The following is an 8,696-nucleotide window of genomic DNA, read 5'->3' as shown; positions in this document are numbered from 1 at the left end:
GCTCTGGTGTGGACTAAAGCTGGCCACTAGGTGTGTTAGTTCTGGAGCCTCTTGGGAGGAGCTCCAGTACAGTCCAAAGTTGATACCTGTGCCCAGTCCAGGACCACCTGGTAGGAGCTACAAATTGATCTGCTGTTGATAGCTACCTTTGCTAGGCTTGGAGGCACCTGGGAGTAGTTATGCTGTGAACCAAGGCCAGCTGCCATTAGTTCCAGGCTTAGGATAAGAGGTACAGGGCTTGCTGAGACCATATGCTGCTTATTTAGGTTTTATGGACCTTTGAGAGGTTTTAGAAAAGTCCAAAGCACAGGCCAAAGGCAACAGCTTCTGAGGAACAGCTGCTGAAATCTTCTGAGTTGGATGAGGCAGGGTCTCAGAGAATCACCAGGGTGGGGCAAAAGCAGTGTCAGCCAGATTAACGAAAACTCAGATTTAGGCACTCCTCTGTCTGCAGGCTGGGTATGAGGAGGGCTCAATAAAGGAACGATGTGCCTGCTGGCACGTTAGTCCAAAAGAGAGCTACTCCTCCAGCCTTTGCCCTGAAGCCATACAATTAAGTCCCTCCCCATATGTCCCTGGAACTTTATGACCTGCTGTTACTTTACCAGAGCTTAGGGTGAGTGTTTGTGAATGAGTGAATCTGTGCTTGGTCCCTTTAAGAAGATGCCTCAGTATACAACAGCCCTCTGTCTCACCTGGACTGAGTCCCTGCTGATTTTCAGAGCCATAAGAGGACATCTCTTCTTGAGACTGTTGCTCTGGGCTGGGGAGACCAATCTGGGGTTGGGGCTCCTTGCTCCTCAGGGGGGGACTTCACAGATATCCCTCTGGATTCTTAATCACCGCATGTGGTTATAGGACCAGCCTGGTTTTCATCTATGCCCCACCAGTCTGGATGCATCTTCTTTTTAATATTATTAGTTATAGGACTTCTGTTCAGCTGGTCTTCAAGTGGTTCTCAGGTGTAGTTGTTCTATAATTTAGCTGTAATTTTGATGCGGTCATGGGATGAAGTGTGCAAAGTGTTTACCTACTCTGCCATCTTGACCAAAAGTCCTGGTTTCCATTGATTTTATAGATTTGTATCAGTAAAAATAGAGCTCTCCATTTATTCATCTTGATGTCTTTGAAACAAACTTTTAAGTATTTAAGTTTTAAATTTATGTCCTTAGAAGCATGTGAATTCTTTATTAGTTCATTTCCTAGATATGTTATATATTTTCTTACTACTGTGAACAATATCTTATTTTCTATTTTCTAGGTAGTTATTAGAGGTCTGCAGATATTCTACAAATTTACATAGATTGATTTTGTATCCAGCCATCTTATTGAACTCTTATTATGACTTACAGTTTGTCTTTGACTCTATTGGCATTCCTCATAGATAAGCATATAATTTGCAAATAAGAGCAGTTTCATCACTTTCATTCACTTCTTAAAACCTGTTATTGTCACTGTTATTATTATTATAAGTCTTGTGTACCATTAGCTAGGACACCAAGAAATGATAATATTGAACACTCTTTGCCTAATTTCTGATCTTCTCTGTTAAGTATGATGTTTGCTGTACATTTTGAGTAGAGATTGTTTATTAATTTAAAGCAGTTTACTTTAATTTTTTTCTGAGGATTTTTATCATAAATATATGCAAAACTTAAAAAAATCTCGAGAAATCATTTAATTTTTTTCCTTTGCTTTAGTGTGTAAATTATATTCAATGATTTCTGTTGTCAAGTAATCTTTATATTACTGATGTAAATCTTACTTAATCATGATATATTCCTTTTTTTCGATCTTGTTGAATTAGGTTGGCTTATATTTTATTTAAGATTTTTTTGTATCGATAAGTGAAAAAGAGATGCTCTTTCCTTCTATTCTTAGTAGGATTTGGAATTAATCTAATAATAATTTAATAAAATGAGTTGGGTAGCTTTTATTCTTTCTTGACTCTCTGAAGCAAATTGTTCTAGAATGGAGGACCTTGTTTTTGAAATAGCATCTGAAGAATAAATGATCTAGGTATTTTCCTCCCTAGAGATAGTGGTGTGTGTCTTTTTTTGTTGTTAAGCACTCTGATATCTTTGTTATTAATCTGTTTATATTTTCTAATTTTTCTTAGGCCAGTTTTATATTTTATATTTTTATAAATTTTTTAATGTTTTAATAAATTTTAAAATATATTTTATCTTGGTTTTTATTTTATTAGTGAATGGCTATTAATAATACTCTTTTATTATTATTTTAATGTCTGTGTCTGTTTTTTTTTAATTCTGAATTTTGTATATCTGCTTTTTTCCACTTGGTCACTTTTTGGTGGAGGTTAATACATTTTAGCAATCTTTTCAAATGTCCAGTTTTTGGTGTGGTTATTCTTTTTCTTATTTTTAAAATGACATTTTATTTCTTATGTTATTATAGTTGTAGCAGTTTTTCCCCCTTGCCCCCCTCCACCAAGCCTCCCACACCCACTCCCTCAGGCAATCCACCATCATCTCTGTTCATGGGTCATGCATATATATTCTTTGGCTACTCTGTTTCCTATTCTATACTTTACATCCCTATGATATTCTGTAACTACAAATTTGTACTTCTTAATTCCCTTACCTTTTTTGCATATGCCCCCAACCCCCTCCCATCTGTCAGTAATCAAAACATTCTCTATTCTGCTTATTTGTTTATTTTGTTTTTTAGATTCAATTGATATATAAGTATTTATTGCCATTTTTATTATTCATATTTTTCATCTTCTTTTTCTCAAAGAAGACCCTTGAACATTTTATATAATACCGGTTTGGTGGTGAACTCCTTTAGCTTTTTCTTGTCTGGTAAGCTCTTTTGATTCTAAATGAGAGCTTTGCTGGATAGAGTAATCTTGGTTGTAGGTCCTTGCTTTTTGTCACTTTGAATACTTTTTGCCAGTCCCTTCAGAGTTTCTTTTGAGAAATCAGCTGACAGTCTTATGGGAGCTCCCTTGTAGGTAACTAACTGCTTTTCTCTTGCTGCTTTTTAGATTCTCTCTTTGTCTTTAAACTTTTTCATTTTTATTATGATGTGTCTTGGTGTGGACCTCTTTGGGTTCATCTTGTTTAGCTCTGTTCTTTTTAATAAACATTTTTTCAAAATGTGTCATTTTTCAGGAACGTATATCTTGTGCTATAGTAGAAATCCTGTACTTGGCACTTAGCAGATGCTTAATAAATGCTGGAAAAATACTTATAATTAACTATGTTAAAATAATTTTAAAATGTGATTCCAAGGAATGATTATGTTGACAATGAATCAAGTTATAAGAACTTAGCAAGATCACTTGACTTTTCTAGAGCATAAAATCTTTAAGTCATTTTAATTTGCATGATATATTTATCACTAACTACTCTTTTAGAGAAACAGAAGCTAACTTTTCATTTTAAAAGACTGTTGAACAATCATCCATGATATCCTGAGGTTGAATAATAGGAAATTATACTTGTTTCTCAAACCGTTTGTCAATTTTAAGAAGCTGCTGATCACAAAACGCACGTCCAATAAACTGTAGTCCTGTTGGCAATCCTTGACTTGAGATGGCCATAGGGACACTCTCTGCTGGCAATCCTGCCATATTTATAGCCTGTGTAAAAATGATGTCATCCTGGGCATTTCAGGTTCTGTTGTCTTCTTTGATGAACTCCACATATGGTACTGCCTCACTCAAGGTGGTGGGAGTGAGCAAAACATCCACTCCAGAGTTTAGAATGTTCACAAAATCATTAACAATGAGTCATCACACTTTCTGTGCTTTGACAAAATAATTCTTATAGTTTTCTTTAAATAAAAAATTTTCTGAGAGAATTCATCCTCTCACCACATCATCAAAGCCTTCTTACCTGGTTGCAGCATACATGGCTTTAGTAGACACATTAATGTCAAATCTTTGACCGTATTCTAGCCTGTCAAATCTTGCCATATTTGATGTCTCTCCTGATGTACTTAATACATGGTAGCAAACAATTGAATAACTGGTGTGGGGCAGGGACATTTCAGTTGCTTTGGCCCTTTGGACTCAAAGAGTTTAGCAGCTTTGGACCAAAGAGATTGTACTTCCTTTAAGAATTCTGGTACATACAAGATATTCCTTCAGAATTCCCATACATAGTTTGCTCACAGCTGACAAGCTGGGGAGAATAAATGGTTTAACAAGATTTTGTATTGTGGTAGAATCTTTGCAGTCATTCCCAGCCAGTACACCCAACATAACTGCTGCATCATCCATGTATCTGGTTACGATTCTGGGCACATCCATTGCATTTACCAGCAGAATGAGACCATGATGAGAAACTAAGCTATAGCTTGCTTTTAAACCAACAACCCCACAGTGGGCAGCTGGATTTCTGGTTGATCCTCCTTTATCTTCCCCTAAAGCCACAAAGCATGTGAACACTGATACAGCTGCTGCACACTCTCCTGAGCTTCCTCCCATTATAAGACATTCTGAATCCTCATTCTCACCATGGGGTTTCTGCTTTCTCTTTTCTCTATACTGTTTTGAATAACTTCAGGGATTTTTAACTGGTCCAAATATACCATCTGTGCTTCCAGATCCCATAGCAAACTCATTTAAGTTTGTTTTTCCCATTAGAAGAGCTCCCTGATCTAACAACTTTTGAGCTACTGTGGCGTTATAAGGTAGTACATAACCTTTCAACATGTTTGATGCACATGTTGTCTCAATGCCAGACATGCTAAAGTTGTCTTTTACTACAACAGGAATCCCATCTAACTCCCCCAGTGAGTGACCTTTCTTATATCTTTTCTCTGATTCTTCAGCTTGCTTTAAGGCCACTTCTTATAATACAGTAATATAAGCATTTAAAAACTTGGTCTTCTTGATAAGGGAGACACACTTTTGACAGCTCGATTGGAGTAATTTGGCCTTATTTCAGTGCCACAGAAACCTCTCTGGGCCCTCAGCAGCCAATTTCACTCACTTCTCAGAGGGCCCAGCTCAGCATGGTCCTCATGCCCAGGGGCCAGGTGACAAAGGGTGTGGTTATTCTTATCTGTTTTGTAGTTGCTGCTGCTGTAGTCCACTTGTTTATTGAACACTGCCCTTTTGTTTTCTTACTTTTGTATTTGCTCTATTGTTCATTCTCTAAACTCAAGTTAAAACCTTAGTTCCTTTGTTTTCAATTGTTTTTTTTTAATAAATGTGTTCAAAGTTAAAAATTTTATTGTTAAGGCTGTTTTATCTGCGTTTCTTAAATTCTGGCATGCGCTTTTCTCATTCTCATTCAATTCCAAATATTTTATAGTTTCCACTATATTTTTTTATTAACCCAAGATTTACTTAGTAATATGCCTGATGTACAAGATATTTTATTTTACTTTCCAGATGTACAAAGTTTTAAAGATTTTTATCAATGATTTCTCATTTTAACCCATTGTGTTAAGATAACATGTATAATGTTAACTCTTGGTGACTGTATTGAAGCTCTCCTGGTGATCTTGTAAATGGTAAATTGTTTAAATGTTCTATGAGCTTAATGTATTCAAATGTGCTAAAAAATGTGCTTTCTCCACTTACTGGTTGATGTTGTAAAGTTCTTCCCACTTCCCATATAATTATTATTTCAAGTTCACAAATCACGTCATTTGAATATTCTGTATCATTGGTTATTATTTGTCTGCTTGTTCTCTTGGGTGGTTGCACAAAAGCTCTAATTAAAATTTGTATGTGTTTCTCTCTGTAGTTATGCTGTTACATTTTACATCTGGAAGCAATAGTTTGAGGATATATATGTTAATAATTGTTATAGCTTTCTGATTTTGTTTTCTTTTAAGAAACATCTCTCTTTATTATATTTTGCCTTGAATTCAATTTTGTTTGATATGAAAAATTTTCCCTAGATTTATTTGATACAAAATTGTCTCATAGTTTTTCCATTCTTTCATTTTCTTTTAAATTTTCTGGCCACCTTTCATATTTGGAATGTCCTCTTACAAGACATGTTGCTGAATATTGCATTAAAAAAAGAAAAGTCAATCTGTGAGTCTCTGACTTTTGATTGATGTTTAATCTACTACAAACTGAATTTATTTCCTAAGGCTGCCATAACAAAATACCACAAATTGGGTGGCTTAAAAGAGTAGAAATGTATTGTCTCACAGTTCCAGAGGCTAGAAGCCTGAAATTGAGCTATGAATCCTAGGAGTATCCTTCCTTGCCTCTTCTTTGCTTCTGGTAGTTTGCTGGCACCCTTTGGCATTGCGTGTCTTGCAGCTGGTGGTTCAAGTCTCTGCCTTTGCTATCATATGGCCTTATGCCTGTGTCTGTCTTCACTCTTCATATGGCTATCTTCTTATAAGGACCTTGTTATATTGAGTTAGGGTTCCTTCTACTCCAGTATGACCTCATATATATTTAGCTAATTACATCTGCAACAAACCTGTCCCTAAATAAGGTTACATTCTGAGGTATGAAAATTTAAAGCTTCATTTTATCTTTTCTTGGAGGACACAATTCAATCCATAACACAAATTAAGTAACTAATTTTATTAGTATTTATTTTTAGCTATCTTATTTCTAATTTATAGTTATTATATTTTACTTATCTATTTTCTTTATTCCTTTCTTCTTTCATTGAATACAATTTTCTTCTGCTGGTTTGAAAATCCTGAATTCTATTTTTATGTTCCTAGTAGTTATATTTAACTTATGAAGAATCATATTTATTTACATCTAGTCAAGATGGAGAAATAGGTAGACATGCTTTGCCTCCTCACACAACCATAAGAAGAATCAAAATTACTCTTAAAACAGAAACAATCAGAACTTCTGGAAAATTGAACTGTATGGAAGTCCACAACCAAGATATATTTATCCAGATGAGTGGGAGGGGTGGAGATGGGGAGCCAGGGTGGTATGGCAATGGGGAGGCAGTGATGGCAAGGTAGTGGATGCAGCTGGCAGAACAGATGGTCCCACATTCACATGTGGTGGATAAAAGCTGGGAAGGACTCTTGGGGAGCAATCCCAGCCCCAGGCCAGACCGCACAGCCCAGGTGTCCAGCACCAGGAAAATAAAGCCTCATAACTTTTGGTTGTGAAAACCAGTGGGGGTTGGGGTGGTGGAAGAAACTGCCCATATTTCAGGAGAGTCCATTTAGAGGGCCTCCACAGTCCAAGAATGTACACAAACCCACCCACTCTGGGAAACACCACCATGGCAACAGTTAGAGGGCACCAGTCACATACGTGAAGTGGATAAAGTGACTAGAAAAGGGGAGAGTGCTGAAAATGGGCGAGTGCTAAGCAAGCGGCATTGTTCCCACTCTGATTCCTCCCCCACATATAGTGCCACAAAATGGTGAAATGGGACCCCTGGCACTGACAAATACCTAAGGCTCCACCCCTTACAACTTAGCAGGTGTGCCAAGACAGGGATTCAAAGATACTCTACCTAATACACAGAAACACAAACAGCAAGGCTGCCAAATTGAGGAGACAAAGAAATGTGGACTAAATTAAAGAACACAACAAAACACCAGAAAAAGAACTAAGCAAAATGGAGATAGCCAACCTATCACATGAAGAGTTCAAAACACTGGTGATCAGGATGCTCAGAGAACTCATTGAGTACAGTAAGAACATAACACGAGAAATGAAGGTTACACAGAATGAAATCAAGGAAAATCCACAGGGAAACAACAGTGAAGGAAGGAAGCAGGGATTCAAATCAATAATTTGGAACATAAGGAAGAAATAAACATTGAACCAGAACAGAAAGAAGAAACAGAATTCAAAATAAATGAATATAGTATAAGAAGACTCTAGGACATCTCCAAAAGTGCCACATTCAAACCACTGGGATACCAGAAAGAGAGGAGGAAGAGCAAGAAATTGAAAACTTATTTGAAAAAATAATGAAAAAGAACATCCCTAATTTGGCAAAGGAAATAAACATACAAGTCCAGGAAGCACAGAGAGTCCCAAACAAGTTGGACTCAAAGAGAACCACACCAAGACACATCATAATTAAAATGCCAAAGGTTAAAGATAAAGAGAGAATTTTAAAAGCAGCAAGAGAAAATCAGAGAGTTACCTGCAAAGGGGTTTCCATAAGACTGTCAGCTGATTTATCGAAAGAAACTTTGCAGGCAGGAAGGGACTGGCAAGAAGTATTCAAAGCGATGAAAAGCAAGGACCTACAACCTAGATTACTCTAACTGGCAAAGCTATCAATTAGAATGGAAGGGCAGACAAAGTGCTTCCCAGACAAGGCAAAGGTAAAGGAGTTCATCATCACCAAGCCATTGTTATATGAAATAGTAAAGGGACTTATTTAAGAAAAAGATAAAAACTATGAACAGTAAAATGAAAAATTCACAACTATCAACTAAACAAAAACAAAACAAACAAAGTAAACAACCAGAACAGAAACAGAATTATAGATATGGTGATCATAAGGAGGGTTATCAGTGGGGAGGGTGAAGAGGAAGAATGGGGAAAAAGGTGCAGTGATTAAGAAGCATAATTTGTAGGTGTAAAATAGACAGGAGGATGTTAAGAATAGTAAATGGAGAAGCCAAAAGATTCATATGCATGACCCATGGGCATGAACTAAGGGGGTTGGGGTTGCTGGAGTAAAGTGGAGTACTGGCAGAGGGGATGGAAAAGGGAAAAAATTGGGACAACTGTAATAGCATAATAAATAAAGTAT

The 8,696-nt window shown here is 36.6% G+C and overlaps 1 pseudogene; it reads right to left on the bottom strand.

The window, feature by feature from the left end:
• Nucleotides 1-3,370: 3,370 nt before the first annotated feature.
• The window catches only part of LOC150018945 (glutamyl-tRNA(Gln) amidotransferase subunit A, mitochondrial-like), a 102,352-nt pseudogene continuing 97,026 nt past the window's right edge, over nucleotides 3,371-8,696 (bottom strand).

This window comes from Furipterus horrens, unplaced genomic scaffold (assembly GCF_987537825.1).
Source record: "Furipterus horrens unplaced genomic scaffold, mFurHor1.1.pri manual_scaffold_2, whole genome shotgun sequence".
NCBI lineage: Eukaryota > Metazoa > Chordata > Mammalia > Chiroptera > Furipteridae > Furipterus > Furipterus horrens.
The sequence above is the reverse complement of the archived record's forward strand: the minus strand, read 5'-3'. Positions and strand labels throughout refer to the sequence as shown.